Source organism: Pipistrellus hanaki, assembly GCF_964339955.1.
Source record: "Pipistrellus hanaki genome assembly, chromosome: 7".
Classification (NCBI taxonomy): domain Eukaryota; kingdom Metazoa; phylum Chordata; class Mammalia; order Chiroptera; family Vespertilionidae; genus Pipistrellus; species Pipistrellus hanaki.
This window is the reverse complement of record NC_140509.1, coordinates 16788348-16809410: the sequence shown is the minus strand read 5'-3', so window position 1 is coordinate 16809410 and position 21063 is coordinate 16788348. Positions and strand designations below refer to the sequence as shown.

The 21063-nt window shown below is 35.2% G+C and overlaps 1 protein-coding gene and 1 pseudogene across 2 annotated transcripts in view; both read right to left on the bottom strand.

Annotated features, from left to right (window-relative positions):
• Positions 1-21063, bottom strand: part of PTCHD4 (patched domain containing 4) — a gene marked incomplete at its 5' end in the record, with an annotated part of 157391 nt that overhangs the window by 56150 nt on the left and 80178 nt on the right.
• On the bottom strand, positions 14934-17079 carry LOC311625687 (large ribosomal subunit protein uL6-like; annotated as a pseudogene). Its single transcript has 3 exons — positions 17054-17079; positions 15500-15746; positions 14934-15284 (listed from the first exon to the last, which is right to left on the bottom strand). The product of its transcript is annotated as a large ribosomal subunit protein uL6-like (transcript).

The window sequence follows — 21063 nt, the reverse complement described above, 5'->3', positions numbered from 1 at the left end:
TGTTAATTATCTATTGCTATATATCAATATTTATACCACAAGAAATGTAATGGCTTAAAACATCATTCATTAATTACATCATTGTTTCTGTGGGTCATGAATCTAGGCATGGTATAGCTTGGCTTCTCTACTTCAGGAACTCCTGAGGTTACAGTTGGCTGGGGCTGAGGTCTCATCTGAAGGCTGAACTGGGGAAGGGTCCATTTCTAACATTACATCATGGTTGACCAAATTCAGTTCTTTGTGGTTATAGAATTAAGACTCAGCCAGCAATGGAGAGCTCTTTACTAGATAGGATACATACCTATGTAACATAAACATGTTTATGCATCCCATTATTCTTGCTGAATTCCATTGGTCTAAAATAAGCCATACATCCAGTAATCACCTTGAAAGGAGAGGGATAACACAAAAGCATGGGTATTCAGAGTTGGGTAACACAGGGTTACTGTAGAATTTGTCTACTACATATGTGGTTTTAATTTGTTTTCTTTTGTTTTACTCCTATATCTGTTTATGCAAACTTTAACTTTAAAATGGGAATCAGAAAGCATCAAGAGAGGGAGCTCTTTCCATTCCTTTGTCTTTTGCCTGGATTTCTTTAAATTCACCTAACTAGTCTCTTGCTTTCAATCTGGCTTCCCTCTAATTCAATATCTACACTGCAGTTCTGATGATCTCTCAGTCTTATATATCTAAGTAAGGAGTGGTTCTGCTATTATAGTTTCAATGGCTCCACATATCCCTGGGGATTAAGTCCACACCCAAGACCTTGCTTTGCTTAATCCTAAAATGTTATATTTCTCTAACTGAGAAATATATATATATATATATATATATATATATATATATATATATATATCACTACTCTTCCTTTAACATATATATTTTGGAGAGGAAGGAAGAGAGATATATAAATAGAAACATCAATAGTGGGAGAGAATCATTGATTCTCTGCCTCCTGCATGCACCACACTGGGGATCAATCCTGCAACTCCAGCATATGTTCTGCTCAGGAATCAAACCATGACCTCCTGGTTCATATGTTAGTACGACCACTGAATCATGCCCGACCCAGCAACTCTCCCTTCTTTAACTCAGTCCATACTCATTGAATTCATTGCAGTTCATACATTTAACAAAAAATTATTAAGTCTATACTTCAAAGCTCTAGAAATCAGTATTAAATTAACAGGCCAAATACCTTCTTAAAGTTACTTGGAAATCAAATTCTGGTCAGAGAGACAGACAATAAACAAATAAGTTAGGAAAATAAATAACCAAATAAACAAGTAACTCTGTTTCTTAGATCAAGAAAATTGTATGATGACAATTCAGAGGCTAAGGGTTTCAGAGTGATAAGATGGGCTTGCCTTTGGCTGGTTTAATTAAAAAAATATATAGATTCACATACATTGAACATTCTGAACTACTATAGAAACAACTTATAATGATGATGGTGATGATGATGATAATGATGATAATAATGTCAATGATAAAATATATCTTCTAGAAAAGGAGTCCACATCTTAACTTCTGGATAATGGATATTCTGCTGAAATTTGTGACACCTTTGGCAAATGCAAATTTCAGGCCAAGTGCATGAAATTCGTGCGGGCGGGGCAGGGGAATAGGGGAGAGTGTCCCTCAACCCAGTCTGTACCCTCTCCAATCTGGGACCCATCGGTGAATGTCCAACTGCTGGTATTGGGCCTAAACCCTCATAATTCCTCTCTTAACCTCTTGCCTGCCTGATCACCCCCAACTGCCCTCCCCTGCTATGACCCACCTCCTCTGCTGGGCGCTGCCTCCATTGCGCATGTGGCCATCTGGTGACAGCCATCTTGTGATGACATTAGGGCATGTTGCATGAGAGTGTGAGAACCACCTAGGCTATTATTAGTATAGATATAACTGAGTAGTTATGTGTATGTATCTGTTTTTACTCTGAGGTCCTTACCTTCATCAACATTTCCAATGGTTTGAAACAAACAAACAAAAGTTAATAATTCTGCCACGTGGGGAAAAACATTATTTAAAATATGTGCTACTTGCATTCTAATGTGAGATTTAAGTTGGGATGATATTTTAATAAGTTTTTGTTTTGTTTTTTACTCTTCATTACCTTAATTGGAATATTAATAAAATCACTCCTGTACTATTCATCTCAAAAATAATTCCACCAGGTTAAATGCTCTGAGATATCCCTATAGGAAATATTTTAGTATAAACACAAAATGGCATAATATTGATTTTGATTAAAATCAGGGTTGTCATTGAAATATTGGAATCAGAATATAAAGCATAAAGCACATAAAATACATTAAAGAAGAAATAAATGAGGCCACATAAATCTTGTCCAAAGTGCTTTGCATGTAAAAATATTCCATTAAGAAAAGAATATTTGAGTGATATATTGATGTAACTAAGGACTATGAAATAATTTCCCAGGGAAACACTGACTGCTTAAATCATATCATTATGCAATACACTCTCTGATCTAAATTGGAACTTTCCTTCAATTTTGAATGCTCTCTACTAAAATGGATTGCAGGAGCAGAAGCCACGCAGCATAGTATCTTCTAAATCAGTGTTTCCCAAACTTTTGACATAAGTGTACTCCTTTAATTTTCGTAACACTGAGTATCCCTCGTACTCATGAGAACGTAAAATTAGGCGCAGTTAAGCATGGTGCAGTGCATATCCCCACCAATCTCTTCCCATACCCCTGGGGGTATGCGAACCACACTTTGGGAAATAATTTCCCCACTAACACTTCCTGAGGGAGGGAAATTTTTTTTTTATCATAATTCAATATTTAAGAAGAGTTATTTTATAAACCTCATGTTTCCTATTCTATAAAATAAAAGCGTAATATGCTAAGTGTTTGGCTGTCCATTCAACCAATCAAAGTGTAATATGCTAATGATATGCTAAAGCCATTCAACTGCTTGTGAGGTGCGATGACCACCAGGGAACAGACAGTCAACTGGTCGAACAGTCGCTGTGACACGCACTGACCATCAGGGTGCAGATACTCTAACTGGTAGGTTAGCTTGTTGCTGGGATCTGGCCGATCAGGACTGAGACAGGCTGGCCACATCCTGGACCCCTCCCATGGTCCCTTCCCAGCTGGACAACTTCCCATGCCCCCCTGGCCTTGATTGTGCACTGGTGGGGTCCCTCAGCCTGGCATGTGCTCTCTTGCAATCCAGAACCCCTAGAGGGATGTTGGAGAGCCAGTTTCAGCCCTATCCAACAGGCCAGCCCAAGGTACCCGACTGGTGCATGAATTCATGCATCAGGCCTTTAGTTTTGACATAATCTTTTTCACTTTGCTATTGAAGGATAACTAGTTTACTAATGAATTAGAATTGTTTTAGAAATATATTATGTTGCAATTATTAATTGTGATGATTCAAACTTTTCACTCATGCAGTGAACATGGTATTAAGAGCCAGTTCTGCACTAAGTCTTATGCTATATTTTGAAATAAAATATGATTAAGACTAAATCCTGTTTTCAAGCAGCCTGTGTCCAATGAAAAAGAAAATCAGAGATACACTCAAGTGAGCCAGTTACCACCAAAGGCATATGTTAAGCATTGCATATTAGTATTGCTATACTTTCAGTAAATGGCAGGATTAGTGTTTTTTCAGCATTAGTTGGGTTGCTAAATATAAATGTAGTACAATAGATAGCTCAAAATGACCACAGTACCATTTCTGGTCCTACATGTGCTTCCAGACCCTTGCCAATCCTATTGTTTGAGTGAGGACTATCTCTCACTTTCTCACACCTTTTATCTAAATTAAACATTTGTTTAAATAATTTATGAAGCATGTGTCTTTTTGAGGAAAGATATTTATTTTAATTATAATAAAATGAAGTTTTATTGTATATTAGTTTTATTATGTTAGTTTCATTATATATTAGCTGACATGTGAGAATGTATATTTAGTTCTTCTTTTTATGTTACTTCTGCTCCAATTCATGTTGTTTCTGGATGAATAAGTGCAGCAAAAGGATATATTCTTTTTATCAAGACAGAATATTGTTACACATGGATGGATAGAGAGCTTGTCAATCTATAACAGAAGCACTCAAGAACTTAATATTTTTAAGTGATTTTCTAATCTACCATCTGCTTTAGGTTAATCATTACAAAAAAATTCCAATTTTTTTTTTTAAATTACTAATTTAAGAAACCAACTGTATTTTGGTACAGACTTTTTGGAAAAGAGTATCATATGCAAACAATATCACACAATTACCCTACTCTGATATATAATTAAAGAGAATTGGAGATATGTATGTGAAGATTTCTTTGTAGCCTTATCTATTGTGACACAGAAATGTATTGAATAAAAATTAGGAATTAATTCAGTAAATTGCAGACGACCTAGTAAAAGATGATAAAATGTGGTCCTAAAAAACAATTATGAAGAACCTATGGAAACATGTATCTATAACAATAGCTAATATTAAGTGAGGGCTTAGTATGTGCCAGTCTCTATTTTAAGTATTTAAAAAAATATTATTCCATTCAATCTTCAAAATATCCTCAAGAGGTAGGTAATGCTGTTTTTAACATTACATGGAAAAGGTACAGAGATATAAATAATTTGGCTAGAACCAAAGAGCTAGACAGTGGCAGGGCAAACGTTTGAAGCCAGAGAATTCTGACAATGCCCTATGCTAAGCTATATACTTTTGGGTTAAACTGTTACACACACACACACACACACACACACACACACACACGTAAGAATTAAAAGGTAATCAAAGTATTTTTAAATGATTATTTTAGGGTAGTGAGAATATGAATACTTTTTATCATTTTTCTAAATTGCCTGTAATGGATTAAATGACTTTTAAACAGAGAGAAGAAAACAAAATTTAAATAACTTAATAGCTAAGAGTAAAAAGCAAGCATAGTTTCATTCAACAAAGAGAAGTTATTGCATAGGATGTGAATTCTCAAAGCCCACTTTGAGCCATTACTTAAGCTACATCTGTTAGTGCAGGTCAAATTTCCATTATTTATGAGACTATGCAGAAATATTATTGGTAAAGCTGTGTGTTCTATTCCTGTTATGATTTTTCAGACCCTGTAACATATGGTGTATCTCTTGTAAAGTTTAATCTGAATTAGTTAATGTTTCCACCCCACTCCCTCCATCACAAGAAATGTTGTAAATGTATTTCCACTATCTAACTTTCCGACTAGATCCACATACTTCATGTACTCCAATGCTAAGCAATGCTGTCCATTGGGAGCTGGAGAGAACCAAATCCACATTATTTTTCAAAAAGTGTATTAAATAGAATCCTAACTATTTGAAAGAGCCCTCTTTCTACTAATAGAAAATCTGATGTCCTTCTACAGCAAGAAAGTTAAAGATGCCTTAAATCACTGTGGATTTTATTTTTATTTAAAATTAACTGCCACTTTGATAATAGTCTTTCTAATTTGGTAATAATGTATATACAGTATATTAGTTAGGATAGACTAGAGTACGTTGTGGTAACAAATTAATATGAAAATACCAGTGGCTTAGACTTTACTTTTAGACAAGATAGAATCACAGCAACCTTATATTTATCATCTCTCCACAACACTGAAACAACCAAAAGCACTGGACAAATGGTATGAAATAGTTTCAAAACAATCCTGTATAATAAAGAGCTGATATGCCAATTAGACCAGATGGCAAAAAGGACTTCCGGAATGACCAGTGGGCAGGGGCCACGGGATTTATGAGGCAGCTGGGGTTTGATGCAGTCAGGGCTGCAAAGGCTGATTTCCTTACAAGAATTTCGTGCATCAGGATACTAGTGTATAAGAGACAGTTAAAGACAATAATCCCCGATAAATGGGCACAAATTTAAGCAGGGATATGGAATGTAAAAATGACCAAACTCTAAATTCTAGACATAAAAACTATAATTTCTGAAATGAAAAATATATTGTATGGGATTAATAGCATTAGACATTGCAGAAGAAAAAGTTAGTAAACTTAAGACCCAGAATAGCAACAATCCACAATGAACCCAATTGAAAAAAAAAGTTTAAAAATGAACAGAGTATCAGTGAGCAGTGGGGCAATTGCAAGCTGTAGGATATATATGATATATATGGAATTGGAGTCCCTAAGTGGGGAATAAGGACAAAATAATTGAAGAAATGGACAGATTTTTCCCCAAAATTTATTGGAAAAATAAATAAATCTAAGACTCAAGAAGCTTACTGTGAGAAACATGATGAAAACTACATTAAGGCACATCACCGTCAAATTATAAAAAAAAACAGGTTTTGTTCAAAACCAGATTTTTTAAAGAGAAAATTTTAAGAGCAGCCTGAGTAAAATGATATATACAACGGAACAAATATAAAGATGACAGGAAGTGTCACATTGGGGGGGGGGGGGGGGCGGAAATGCAAGCAAGAAGATAATGGAGCAACATATTTAAAATACTGCAAGAAGCCTGGCCTGGTGTTAACGGTGTTTGAGCATCATCCCATACACCAAAAGGTTCAGGTTCAATTCCCAGTCAGGGCACATACCTAGGCACAGATTAGATCCCCAATTGAGGAATGTATTGTAGGCCCATCAATGTTCCTCTCTTTCTCTGTCTCCCTCTCCCTCTCTGTCTATTCTTCTCTCTCTAAAATCAATTAAGCAACAACAACAAAAGAACATATCCTTGGTAAGGATTAAAAAAATTAAGAAAAAAAAATCTTCCAATCTAGAAATCTATTATTTAGAAAAAATACCTTTCAGAAATGAAGGCAAAATAAGCAGTTTGAAAGAAATATTAAAGGAAATCATTCAAAGGAAGAAAAATGATAACAGATGGAAATAAAAGTCTATATATTAGAACAAAAGACAATGTAAATTCTAGTTATATGGGAAAATATACACTTCTTTTCTTATTTAAATATTTTACAAGGTAATTATTTTAAAATAATAGCAATGTAGCATAGGGTTTATAACATATGTAAAACACATAACAATAATAAATGATAACAATGCAAAGGCTTAGAAGGAGAAATGAAAGTATCCTATATAATAAAAGGCTAATATGCAAATTGTCCCCTCCGAAGTTTGACTGACCAGGAGTTCAAATGCTCACTATAACATGCGCTGACCACTGGGGGCAGAACAGAATGAAGGAAGGCCCCAGCTGGCAGCCTGTAGCTGGGGGAAGGAAGGCCCTAATTGGCCCTGATCCTAGGGACCTTACCCATGCAAGGATTTCATGCACTGGGCCTCTAGTACTACTATAAAGTTCTTATTCTATTTGTACAGTAGTATAATATCCCTTAAAAGCAAACTTTGATGTTCAAGATGTTTAATATGACCCTGGCTGGTGTGGCTCACTTGGTTGGAGCATTGTCTTGTACATTGAAGGGTCAGGAGTTCTATTCTTGGTTGGGGCATTTGTCTGGGTTGCAGGTTTGGTCCCTGGTTGGGGTATGTGCAAGAGATAGCCAGTCAATGTTTCTCTCACATAAACCTCTCTGTCTCTGTCTCTGTCTCTGTCTCTGTCTCTGTCTCTGTCTCTCTCTCTCTCTCCCTCTCTCTCTCTCAAATGAGTAAAACATATCCTTGTTAAAGATAAATAAAAAGGGTGTATACTATAAACTCTAGAGCAACAATTTAAATAATAGTAAAAAGTCAAAGAGGTATAGCTAATACGTTATTCAAGGAGATAAGATGGAATAACAAAAACTACCCAATGAAAAACCCCAAAGAAGATAAAAAAAACAAACAAAAAGAAAATAAAAAGAAACAAAGGATAGATAAGCAAATGATAGACCTAACTTGAATCATTAAGATGACATAAAATATAAATGCACTATATGACCAAATTAAAAGTGAATGTCATATGGGAGTAAAAAAAGCAGTATCCAACTTTTATCGTCTACAAAAAAACTCAGTTAAAATGTAAACACATAGATCAATTAAAAGAAGGACAGAGAAAGACATATCATGTTGACAGTAACTAAATGAAAGCTGGAGTGACTATATTAATATCTAACAATGCAAATCTCATTATAAACAATACTACCAGGGATAACGAAGATCATTTCATTATTATTCCTAGATCAGTACATCAGAGGTTCATAATAATCCTAAATGTTCATGTACCTAATGATAGGGCAACAAGAATTAAACTGCAAAAAGAGAGCCAGATCCATAATTACAGTCAGATTTCAGTAACCCTCTCTCACTAATTGCTGGAACAAGTAGATTAAAAAATCAGTAAGCTGATAGATGACTGAAAGAATGCTATCAACCAACTAAAATTTATGAAGCAGCAACAACTGCAGAATGCACAGGGAATCTTTATCAATATAGACCATGTTCTGGGCCATCAAACAAGTCTCAATAAATTTGAAAGACTTCAAGTCATGCAAAGTGTGTTCTCTAACCAAAATGTAATTAAATTAGAAATCAATAGTATAAGAATCTCTGGGGTACCCTTAAAAGCTTGCAAACTAAATGATGTATGTAACCCATGGATCAAAGAAAAAAAAATTAGAAAGTATTTTGACCTAAATAAAAATTAAAATACACTACCAAACTATGTGCCACTGAATCAATACTTAGGGGAAGATTTATTGCACTACCTAAACACCTATGTCAGAAAAGAAGAAAGATCTAAAATCAATGATCTCAGTTTCGAATGTAAGAAACTAAAGAAAGATGAAATTCAACTTATAGTAAGCAAAAGAAAGAAAACAGCACATGAGAGTACAAAACAATTAAGTAGAAAATTTAAAACAGGTAGAAAAATCAATAGAAACAAAATATTGTTTGTAAAGAAGACAAAAAAAGATAAATTAACCCTTAGCTAGACAGAACAGGAAGAGAGAAGACAAAAATGAACCATTCTCAGGAGCGAGAGGGGTTACATCTCCACAGATTCTACAGATATTGAATTGATAAATAATATTATTAAAATTTTCATGTCAATGAATCAGGTAATTTATATGATTGTTGAAAGATACAAATACCAACAAAATTCCAGTGACTAAACACAGCCAAGGTTTCCTTCCTATTCATACTGTATGTCCTTTGCAGATTAGTGGGTCCTTGCTCCATTCCTTCACTCAGGCACTCAGGCTATTGAAGCTCTGAGATTAAGACACTAGGAACTCCATGTCTGCTGCAGCAAAACAAGAGCAAGACTGAAAAATCAAATATGGGTTTCCATAGGCTTAGACTGGAAGTGACACACAGAACCCTTTTGGGAGTTGATTAGCCAGAACTACTCATAGGCCTTAACTATTAGGGAGCTGAAAATTGCATGGTGAGCAAGTTACTCTGCCATAGACTGACAATAATATATCCCATGTTGTTATTGAAAGATTATTTTTTTCCTTTTGGAAAAAATGCGGACTGACAGTTCTAGATTATCAACTGTGTTTCCACATTTATGCATATGTTATCTAACTTTTGATACCTACAACACTGCTTTTAAAGCAGTTTCACCTTGGAAATAAATGGTTTAATCCTAATACAGTATTCCCACACTATATATTCCACATTTGTGTTTAAGAGTTTGGTTGTTTGAGACCTGCAATAACTTTGTAATAATTAGCAAAATACACTCCAACACTAAAGTTTAGTTTGAAACGATATTTTTTTTTCTCCTATGTAGTACGCCATTCCTGTGTTGCAGAGTATTATGAATATTTAAAAATAACAGTGTGCCTCTTACTTGCAATGAACTCTTCTGGAGTATGGTAGTATAATGTTGATAACTGTTTTTATACATTTCTATTTCTAATAGAGTGCCTGCCAAGTCGTTAGATGGAAAATACCTAGCCATCATTACTGTATCTACTGATAATTATCCCTCTTACTATACCAGGCCTTTTAAATGGGATACTAATGAGAAAATATCTATAACAATAAAAGGGTAATATGCTAATTAGACCAGACATCCTTCCAGATGAAGCCAGGGCTGCAAGGGAAGCCCGGGTCCCAGGTGCCAGAGGGAAGCTGGTGCTGGCAGCTGAGGGAAGGAAGGCCTACTCTTGCATGAATTTCATGCATTGGGCCTCTAATTAGAATGTATTTAAGGATAAATAATTTTTCATGAAGACCAGTTACAAAGGCAAGATGTCATTTGTAGGAATCACACTTTATAACACTGTGGTTTCAGAAGTCTTAAAATTAAACTTTTAACCTTTAAAGGATCTGGAGAAAGAGGTATTTCCATATTACTGTCCTTATAAAGGTCTCATAATAGCACAAAATATTACAGATAGGGCAAGACCGTTGTTTTAATAGGACCTTGATGATTTTAACTACAAAAATAAATGTTAAAACACACACACACACACACACAAAAAAAAAAAAAAAAAAAAAACAGTGGTCATACATCTAATACTATTAGTCATCACAGCAGAAAATCTGAGGAAATATGTGTTATATCATTATTGCCTTATCCTTAAAAATTTACATTAACTACCTATCATAGATAGTTTTATATAAAGTTGAAATATTCTAAAACTCAAGAATTAATAAACATAGATAAAGTTATACAGTAAATTTAAGATTAAATTTTGCCAGAATAAAATTTTTAAAAAAACAAACATAAATTAAGCCTGGTTAGTGTTGCTCAGATTTGAGTGTTGACCCATACACCAGGAGGTCACTGGTTCAATGCCCAGGTTCCAGGCTCAATCCCCAGCAGGGACACCCAGTCTCTGAGGGTAAGAGCCTCAGGAGGGTTAATCTGAGGAGGAGTTCCCCTAAAAACACCTTATGTATTTAAAATTCTCAGTAACTGAAATTTCAGTTGAAGATGTAAGAATACAATTTTCTAATCCAATCTCCTTCTTTGAAATTTATCAGTATTAACAGAAAATGAAAGTGATGGAAACACTATTTATCCTCAATGAAACAAGAAGATAGCTGAAACTCAAGTATTGTGGCTTAAATACTGTCAAGGATAAAACAAAATAAAAGAAGCTGAGAACGTTGACACACAACTTCTTTTGTTTATTATTATTATTTTTAATCCTCACTCAAGGACATGCTTAGAGAAACGAAGGGAGAGATGAAGGAAGAGCACACGTGTGTCAGAGCTGGTATAAATGGGCTAAATCCTCACATTCCATAAAAAGTAGGTAGATAAGGTACACTTCTTAAATCAATCATGAAACAACGGAAACATCATTTGTGGATTCAGCTAAAAGGCTGATGATGAGCCTGGGCTCTATTTAAATGCAGAACTAAACCTAAATAACTTTGGGGATAATGACTATGTTAGAATAAATTATTAATAAGTAACAAAGTTCAGGAGCTGGGAAAGAGAGTGCTATAAGAATGTCTGCTAATTTCAAATGTTTCCTATTAAGGAAAATATAAGAATGGCCTTAAAAAGAGAAACAAATATTTTTAAAAATGTCAATTCTTAATGTTTTGCATTTTTCTCTTATCCATAAAAATTGTAGAAAGGACTTTCTCTTATCATTCTTAAACTCTGTGTAAAGTTCAGAAAAAAAAATTCAACTCCAAAAATTATTTTGTTTTTTAAAAATTCAGAATAAGTAAAATGTAATTGTTTATAATAAAAAAATAGTGTAGTATCACTTTGTTTTTCAATCTATCTACCTATCTTTCTATCTAAACATCCATCCGTCCATCCATCCATCCATCCATCCATCCATCCATCATGTCTGCTTAAGTACATTAGGCAACATGTAGATAAAGGTTCACCAGTTGTTAATTATAACTGTTCTGAGTGGTGAGACTTTGACTTATTTTTTACTCTTGTTTTTGTACTTTTTGTATTGATTAAACTTATAAAAATAATAATGACATTAGTATTGAAATATCTTTAATTTTAAAATTAAAGAGATCTCTTTTCATGAATTTTAGTGCCTGAAAATTGAATGATGTCATTCCCTTTTTATCATGCTTGAATATTTAATCTCTCATTGTATAGATTTAGTACTCTATGGTTAAACCATTTGTTTCATGTTGCTCATTTCCTCACTATTTTTTCTCCTTGTAAACATCATTGTCACTTTTTATTCTTATGAGCTGGAAGTTGTGCTTCATTTATACTATTATTTATAATTCTCTGTGTATTGCACATTAAAAATGAACCTGAACAGAATAGTCACATTTTTGCCATGAATTTTTTTTTACCATCATTTATTTGCCAAATGATATAGATATATTTCCTGGAACTTAAAGGAAGATATTGTGGAAGACCAAATTTTGGTTCCTTTCAGAGGTTTTCTGTTTTCCTTGAAAACATTTAAACAAATACCTAGATATCAAGAAAAAGAAGCTTTTCACCTACTTTCACCCATTGGCATTTAAGAAGATAAGCACCCCCTCCACCAATAATAATGACAGAACTACTTGACCAAGGTTGTAGCTGTTGATAAAATCAAAACACTATTCAAAGTATTTAACATGTTGGGGAGGCTGGGAGTGCTATTGGAATCAGCCAATCAGAACAGAAGCTATTGGAGCTGAGAGGCACTTACTGGGACAGGTATTAATTAACCCTATAATTGCTGAAGTGTGGGGTAATGGAGAAGGGTCTGGAGTGGGTCTGTATTACTGGAGATGTTAGGGAGGAGGCTTAGAAGCTCTATGTCTATGGTGCAGAAATTGTTTTAGTAGTTTATCCACTACCAGTGGTTAACTTCTGTAAGTTCTATAGCCAAAAATGAAGACCAACCTTGGTTATAAATTCTTATATTTACAGAGGTAGAGTTTATATGAAAATTCAATCCTAAAGAACAAAGGAAAAGTGAAAGATGTGTTTCAAAGAGCTCTGGTAAGTCAGTGCTTGAAATCTCACCATTATTTATCAATAACTGTGAGCAAAGTATTACCATCTTTCCTTTAAAAAATGAAAATACAATGATCTTGTTTTCTGGAAAGAAAACAAGAAAAAAATTGGCTCCAATATTTTATCTCATTTTAGCAGCAGGCAAATGGCTAACTCTTCCATGCACACTTTGTTCAAGAGCCAAAATCCATTTTCTCATCTATGCCTTCTACTATATTTTGTTAGGTTAAAGATTCAAATGCATTTTCTGTAATAAAAACACAGACTTTAAGAGCTAGAAGAGTGCTAAGCATTAAAAGTAAAACCACCACTGATGATCTGTGCCAAACAAGTAGATGTGCCAAATAAGTAGAGACCCTGATTTAAAATATCCAAGAGTTCTCAACATTAGCATTGCTGACATTTTGGACTGGATATTTTTTTTGTTGTGGGGGCTATCCTATGCATTGTAGAATGTTTATGAACATCCCTGTTTCTATCCTCCAGATGCCAGTAGCATTTTTCCTGCTTGACAATAAAAAATATCTTCAGATATTGCTGAATATCGTGTGTGTGTGTGTGTGTGTGTGTGTGTGTGTGTGTGTGTGTGTGTTGGGAGGGAGGGGGATATTGTCCTTGGTGAAAAACACTGAAATAATCTAAGGAAGTATTTTATTTTAGAAGTTATGATGTTTTTTTTCTTCTTTTTAAAAATATATGTTTTATTGATTTTTTACAGAGAGGAGGAGAGAGGGATAGAGAGCTAGAAATGTCGATGAGAGAGAAACATCGACCAGCTGAAAAACATCGACCAGCTGCCTCCTGCACACCCCCTACCGGGGATGTGCCCGCAACCAATGTACGTGCCCTTGACTGGAATCGAACCTGGGACCTTTCAGTCTGCAGACTGATGCTCTACCACTGAGCCAAACTGGTTTCGGCTGTTTTTTATTTCTTGAAGATTTTCCTCGCAAATTGTTTTATGTAGGCTAATATTAACATTGATTTTTATTTGCAGACCACAAATTATTGGTGAACAGGTAAGTAGGCCAATACATGCAAAAATATCAGCCAGAAACCAATCTGAAATTTAAAGCATTTCATGTTAAACTTTTTGTCAAATTGTGGCTGCATCATTCATTCTTTTACTTTACATCAACAAATATTTTCTAGGCATAATTCCAGAAATTGGGGATTCAGTGGCAAAAAAAATAATAGTTGAATTTGGCTTGTCATGGAACTTACATTTCTGTGGCTGCACACAAATATTCCAGTAAAATGTAAACATTCTCAACATGTTCTAGGCAATCTTTGACTTTTATGTCTCAACAATTCTAAACTAATATTTAAGAATTGTACTTATTTTAAGTCATGTCACTAAGGATACAATAGATAGTGAAAAATTTTAAAAATCCAATCAGTTATATGCTTGCTTCTTGTGCAGGCTCTAGGCTTTATGCACACCAAAATACAAGAGGTTTCCTGAGTGAATCCTCCAAATCCTTCTCAACTCCATATTGTGGTGCATTCTGCTGCCCCTTTCAGGAATTTACTCTTTTAACACACCTCCCTCAGCTCAACTAGTCATTCATCACAAAAGCCCTATTTTCTCATCTCCTCTGGGAAGCCTGCATCATCTCCATGCCTGGGTTAGGCTTTTCCATTGAAACTCATTAAAAAAACCCTTAGTCTTATCATATCCTTACAGGGTTGCAATTGCTTGCTTTTAAAGTTGTAGAATGTACCTTGTTCACCATCATATGCCCAGTGAGCAGCATATTCTGTCACATGATGCATGCTCAATGTATAGATACTGAGTAAGTAAATGAATGACTGATCCACTTGGAAAATGTGTCCTGTTATATATTATAACATATATGCACCTATGAGGCAGATGTTCATGCCAATAACAGATACCCCTTTGTTGTTTTCTAATGTCTGTATTCCCAGTATTCTTGGTTTCTATCAATTTCTCAATTCTTAAGCCTATCTATTACACTTGCCTTGCCTTTGGTGTATCCTTTTTATTTGGTGAAGTTGACCTTGATAACCATATTCCACTCCCAATTATTGCTTTCCATTCCTCTCCCCCCCCCCCAATGCATGACTTTTATTGCATATTTAGAATATCACAAGTAAGTGTGACAAATCGTTCAGCATCTTGCTATTTCTATAGCTGGACAACTTAAATCTTATTCATCAGCTTGCTGAACTGTTCCTTTTTCAGAAACATAGATCCCATCCAAAATTTTTTCTGATATCAAAGCAGCTGAATTTGATACAAGTTCAATGTCATTCCCTTTAAGAACCAACTCATCTTTGTTGGCTTGAGATACTGAAAAAGCAAAGCCTGAACTCATCTGAACTCTGCAGATGTATTTTTCACCCAAGAAATTTCTGATTTCAACAAGAGAACCATTCTCCTGAATAATGATGTTGACAGGGAAGTGAGCGAACACAGACTTGAGCTTCTAACACAGTGGTAGGCAAACTCATTAGTCAACAGAGCCAAATTTCAACAATACAATGATTGAAATTTCTTTTGAGAGCCAAATTTTTAAACTTAAACTTTTCTAACACCACTTCTTCAAAATAGACTCGCCTAGGCCATGGTATTTCATGGAAGAGCCACACTCAAGGGGCCAAAGAGCCGCATGTGGCTTATGAGTCACAGTTTGCCAACCACGGTTAACAAAAACCTAGTAAAACACCCTTGATCCTGTTGTGTACATGATTGCAGATAGTGAGAACCTTGGCCAGTTCCTTTCTGTTTCCCTATTTGTCAACCGGATCCTCTTTTTCTTTCTAAGGAGACTGAGCTCCACATTGATGTGGTTGAAGTCACTGCACAGGTGCCTCTGGGGCCCTTCACAATAACTGTGCTTCCCTTCAGAATGATGTCCACATTTTCAGGGATGTCTACGGTCTCATTTCTTCATCCTCACGGTAGATGTGGCAAAGAGCTCCATTCCTCTCTTTTTCCAAACATCCATGCATCATTGCTGTACCTTCCTAGGCCTTTTACTAACTATTCTACTCCATCTATTTTTTTAGTTGAACTAGTGATATTTCTCACACCCCTATTAGGAATTTGGCATAATCTTAGCATTCTGCATACAAAGATAAACAGGGAAACTCATGCTCTTAGAAAGTGCATAGTGAGTCAAACACTACTTCAATTTTACACAGATATCCTGGGGCATTTATATACAAGACGGGCACCAGAAGGATAGAACATATTTTTTAGATTGGTCGCCAAACGCCTTCAACTTCTCTGTTGTCTGATCTCCTGTTTGTCCCCTTTAAGTCATCATTCATCTCCCAGATGTTTTGTCTGTTTCCTTCCAACTTGGCAATACTATTTTGGGATTTTTACAAGAGACATTACTCTACAATTCATTATGTTCTTTATTTTGATAAGGCTCTTCCTGAAACAATCCCATTTTACACACTTCATTCAGCTTATAGCTGGAGTCCCCACAACCTTAAAAAACCTTTAATAGGTATGGTTCAGCACCTAGAAAGTAAAAGCTCTCCTGGCTGTCTTCTAAGAGTGAACACACAATCCTACCTCCCCACAGAGAAATGACAACTTCCTCAGAGCCTTCTCAGCTTCTTGCTCCCAGGTGAGACATGAATTCGGTCTGGCAGCAAGACTGCTCATGTCTCAATGCAATACTTCCAGAGTCATTATGTTATAAAAGTGGATCATTACAAATTAATGGTTCAATTAATATGTCCCACTTTAAAATGGCAAAGAATATAAATATCCAATAAGGAGATTCTCCAAGGTCACTGCAGTATTAATTACAATAGCCATGATATGGAAACAACCTAAATGTTCACAGATGGATAATTGGGCAAAGAAAATGGGAAATGGGATATAGATATATACAATGAAATATTATTCAACGTAAAAAAAAAGAATGAAATTTTCCCTTTGCAATAACAGGATAGATCTAAGAAGGATTATGCTAAGTGAACTAAGTCAGACAGATACAAATACTCCAAGAACTTGTATTTATGTGGAATCTACAAAAAGGAAAGAAAAAAGGAAGGAAGGAAGGAAGGAAGGAAGGAAGGAAGGAAGGAAGGAAGGAAGGAAGGAAGGAAGGAAGGAAGGATTCACAAAACAACAACAAAAAACACCCAAGGTCATAGATACAGAGAACATGTTGGTGGTTGCTGGAGACAATAAAGCAGTGAGCTAAATAGGTGAAGAGAATCAAAAGGTACAAACCTCTTACTATAAAACAAGTAAGTCATGTTGACATAATGTACAGGATAGAAACTATAGTTAATAATACTATATTACATATTTGAAGGTTACTAAGAGATTAATCTTAAAGGTTCCCATCAAGTCCAGGCAGCGTGGCTCCATGGTTGAGTGTCGACCTATGAATCAGGAGGTCACGGTTCAATTCCCAGTCAGGGCACATGCCGGAGTTGTGGGCTCGATCCCCAGTGTGGGGCTTACAAAAAGCAGCCGATCAATGATTCTCTCTCATCATTGATGTTTCTATCTATCTCTCCCTCTCCCTTCCTCTCTGAAATCAATAAAAATATTTTTTTAATTCTCATAAAAATTCTGTATAGCTAAGTATTCTGATGGATATTAACTAGGCTTATTATGGTATCATTTCTCAACATATACAAATACAATGTTCTATGTCAGTTAAACATTACTTTTTAAAAGTTCAACTCAATAATTAAAAAAAAGTTAAAATGAAAATATAATAGCATTTCTTGCTTTTAAGTTCTCATTAGTTATTAAAATGAAATTATCAAGAATTGGTGAGAATTGGAAGAAACAGACATTGACTATCATGCTCTGCTGAGAAGATAAATTAACTTAACCTTGTTAAAAAGTAATTTTCCAGTGCTATTGAAAGTGCACCTATCCTTAGACTTAGCAATTTCACTTTCAGGAAGTTATCATAAGAAAATAATTAGGGAGGTGAATAAAATTGTATGTACAATATGGTCACATCAGCATTTTAGTAACTGAAAAAATAGTGATAATGATGATGACAATAATAACACTCATTGAGTGCTTACTATATGTTAGGCACTGTTCTTAACTCTATGAGGTAGTAGGTATTACTATTATTCGCTCCATTTTATCAATAAGGAAACTAAGCTGTAAAGAAGTTAAGTAAGTGCCCAAAGACTCACAGATTCTAAATGGTGGAACCAGGATTCCAATCTGGTCAACCCAGCTCTAAGATTCTTTATTCATAATCACTAAGAATAGAGGGCTGATAGCATTATCACACATCTATAGGATGAAATGTTATACAGGCTCGACATTTTTAAATATATGATTGCATTGGAAAATATCCACAACATATTTTTGAGTGAATAAAACTGGTTGGAAAAACTAGCTCTATAGACTAGCATCAGTTTTTTTAAGTTTTGGGTGTATCTATCGTGGTGGGCAGACTTCTAAGGCGACTCCCAGTGATCCCACTTCCTGCTATTTACATTCCTTTATAACCTATCACCTTTGAGTGTGATCTGGACTTAGTGATTTGCTTTGTAATAATATTAATAATAATAATAGTAAAACTTGAATAAAAGTGACGGAATGTCACTTGTGTTATTAGGTTACAAATGGTTATGGCTTCTATCTCGCTCACGGACTGCATAAAGCATGTTGTTGTGTTGGAAGAATTCCATGTAACAAGGAACTGAGAAAGTCTGGCCAAGCACTAATGAGGACCTATGACCCTCAGAGCAATAGTCTATAAGGAACTGAATGAACCATAACAACAATCACTGAGTGAGCTTGGGAGGAATCCTGCCCTATTTAATTCCAGCCTAATAAAAGATCCTGAAACAGAATATCCAGCTAAGCCATACCCAGAAATTATAGATTACAATTGTTATTTAAAATTGTTAAGTCTTGAAGTAGGCAGTAGGATATAAGTAAAACATACTTACAGATATTTTTTAATATTATTGTTATTGTTGACACTATTACAGATGTCCCCAGTCCCCCACCCCACCTTTGCCCACCTCCACCCAGTCCCTGCCAACCTTCCCTCTGGCCCTTACCACACTGTTGTATCTATGGGTCATCCATAGATGCTCTTTGGATAATCCCTTCGCCTTCTTTCACCCAGTCCCTCCCTTCCCCATCTCCTTTGACATTTGTCAGTCTGTTCCATGTATTCATGCCTCTGGTCCTATTTTGTTTGTCCATTAATTTGGTTCATTAAATTCCACATTTAAGTGACATCATATGGTATTTGTCTTTCTCTGGCTGGCTTATACAGCATTATCTTTAGACAATATAATTAAGATAATGAGATTGACTTCTTTTAAACTTTTCTTCATTCTTACTTTGAAGTTTTTCTATAAATAGCATACTTTGTTTATACAATAAAAACATACTGAAAGAAAAGGAAAATGAAAGATAGTTTAACCAAACATGTATCTTTTAATTGATAATTTTAGAACTTCTATTCTTCAACTAACATAACGAGGATAAAGTTGTTTTGGCCTGTCGTCTACAGAACAATTGTATTGTGTGGAGAACTTCCAAAATTACACTTCTCTTTAAGTTCTTAATTTACTGATATAACTAGAAATAAGGAAATTAGGAAATGATTAAAGTTGGCCTTGTCACTTCCTTCTCCCTCTTCATCCCTTTCAGCTTCCTCTTCATTTCCCTCTTCTCCTCTTCCTACTCCTTCTTTTTCTTCTTTTGAGTTTTCCATGTTTTGTAGAGTCTCCTCATTAATCCCCTCAGAGATTTGATGTCCTAATGCTTCTTTCCATTTCTCCAAATATAACCCATCACTATTGCTATTACTGCTACTCACAATTCTTACTCGACTACCACTCTCACACCTGTTTACTGCAGAGCACTACCTAACTACTAAGAGGCAGTATGACCTAGTGGTCAAGAAAATTCTACTTTAGTGTTAAACCTTGTTCTATTCACTTAGTGTATAATCTGAAAAAGTAACTTAAGCTCTTTTATCTCAACTCCTTTCATGTAAAAATTAGGAAAATAGCAGTGTCTACTTCATAGTTTATTTGAATATTAAAGGACTTAATTTACCTAGAACAGTGGCATATCAAAGTTTGATAAATGTTAACATTTATTGTGATTACTTATCCATATCAATGACTGATAATAATAGCTATTAGTTATTTCAATCTTCCTATATTCCTTGTATTATGTTAAATACTTTATATATGTTTTCTCATTTATTCCTCAAAGTAACCTTAGGAAAGGATATTATTATGCTAATTAGAGGCCCGGTGCATGAAAATTCATGCACTGGGATAGGGGTGGTCCCTCAGTCTGGCCTTCCCCCTTTCATAGTCCAGGAGCCCTCAAGGGTAGAAGGCAACCCGGTAATCAGGGAAAGGCAATGTCCCAACACACCTCTGTTGCTGCCACTGCTGGCATCACAAGCCTCACCTGGCCCTGGTTACCTGAGCCTCCGGCAACCATGGGTGGCTGGGCTGCCACCATCTGAGGCTTGCCTGCACCTTGAGCAGGCCCTGGGCCGCTGGGGGGATAAGAAGATTGGTGCTGCCATCTTGTGGCTGTGGGTGCCACCATCATTAAGGGCAGGGCAGTCAATTAGCATATTTCCTCCTATTGCCAGTGGGCACCACCATCTTAGAGGGTGGAGAAGTCAATTAACATATTCCCTCCTTATTGGCTGTGGGAATTGCCATCTTTTCGACAGCATGAGGGTCAATTAGCATATTCATTCTTTATTACAGCGTTTTTCAACCGCTGTTCCGCGGCACACTAGTGTGCTGCGAGATGTTGCCTGGTGTGCCGTAGGTGCAGACAAGACAAGAATTTTATAATTTTTCACTATTTTGTTTACTTAATATTTCATAATAAAGTAATTATAAAATACTTTCTTTGTGTTTATTTGATTCCATATAGGCACAGAGTTAAATTTTTTAACATTTTCTAATGGTGGTGTGCCTCGTGATTTTTTTCATGAAACAAGTGTGCCTTTGCCCAAAAAAGGTTGAAAAACACTGCTTTATTAGATAGGCTGATGATTAAGCCATCAATGACAAATGCTGAATGATTTGGTAACTTAATGGAATATCATATTTTGTCTTTAAATAAGTTCCTCAAAATAAATTGCTAAACTTTATGTGACATGCTTATAATTATAAAGTTTTTAAATAATTCTTCTAAGTAAAAATTATAGAAAGTTATGAAATTTCATATTTATAAAATTTCATATTTCAACATTAAGCATTATC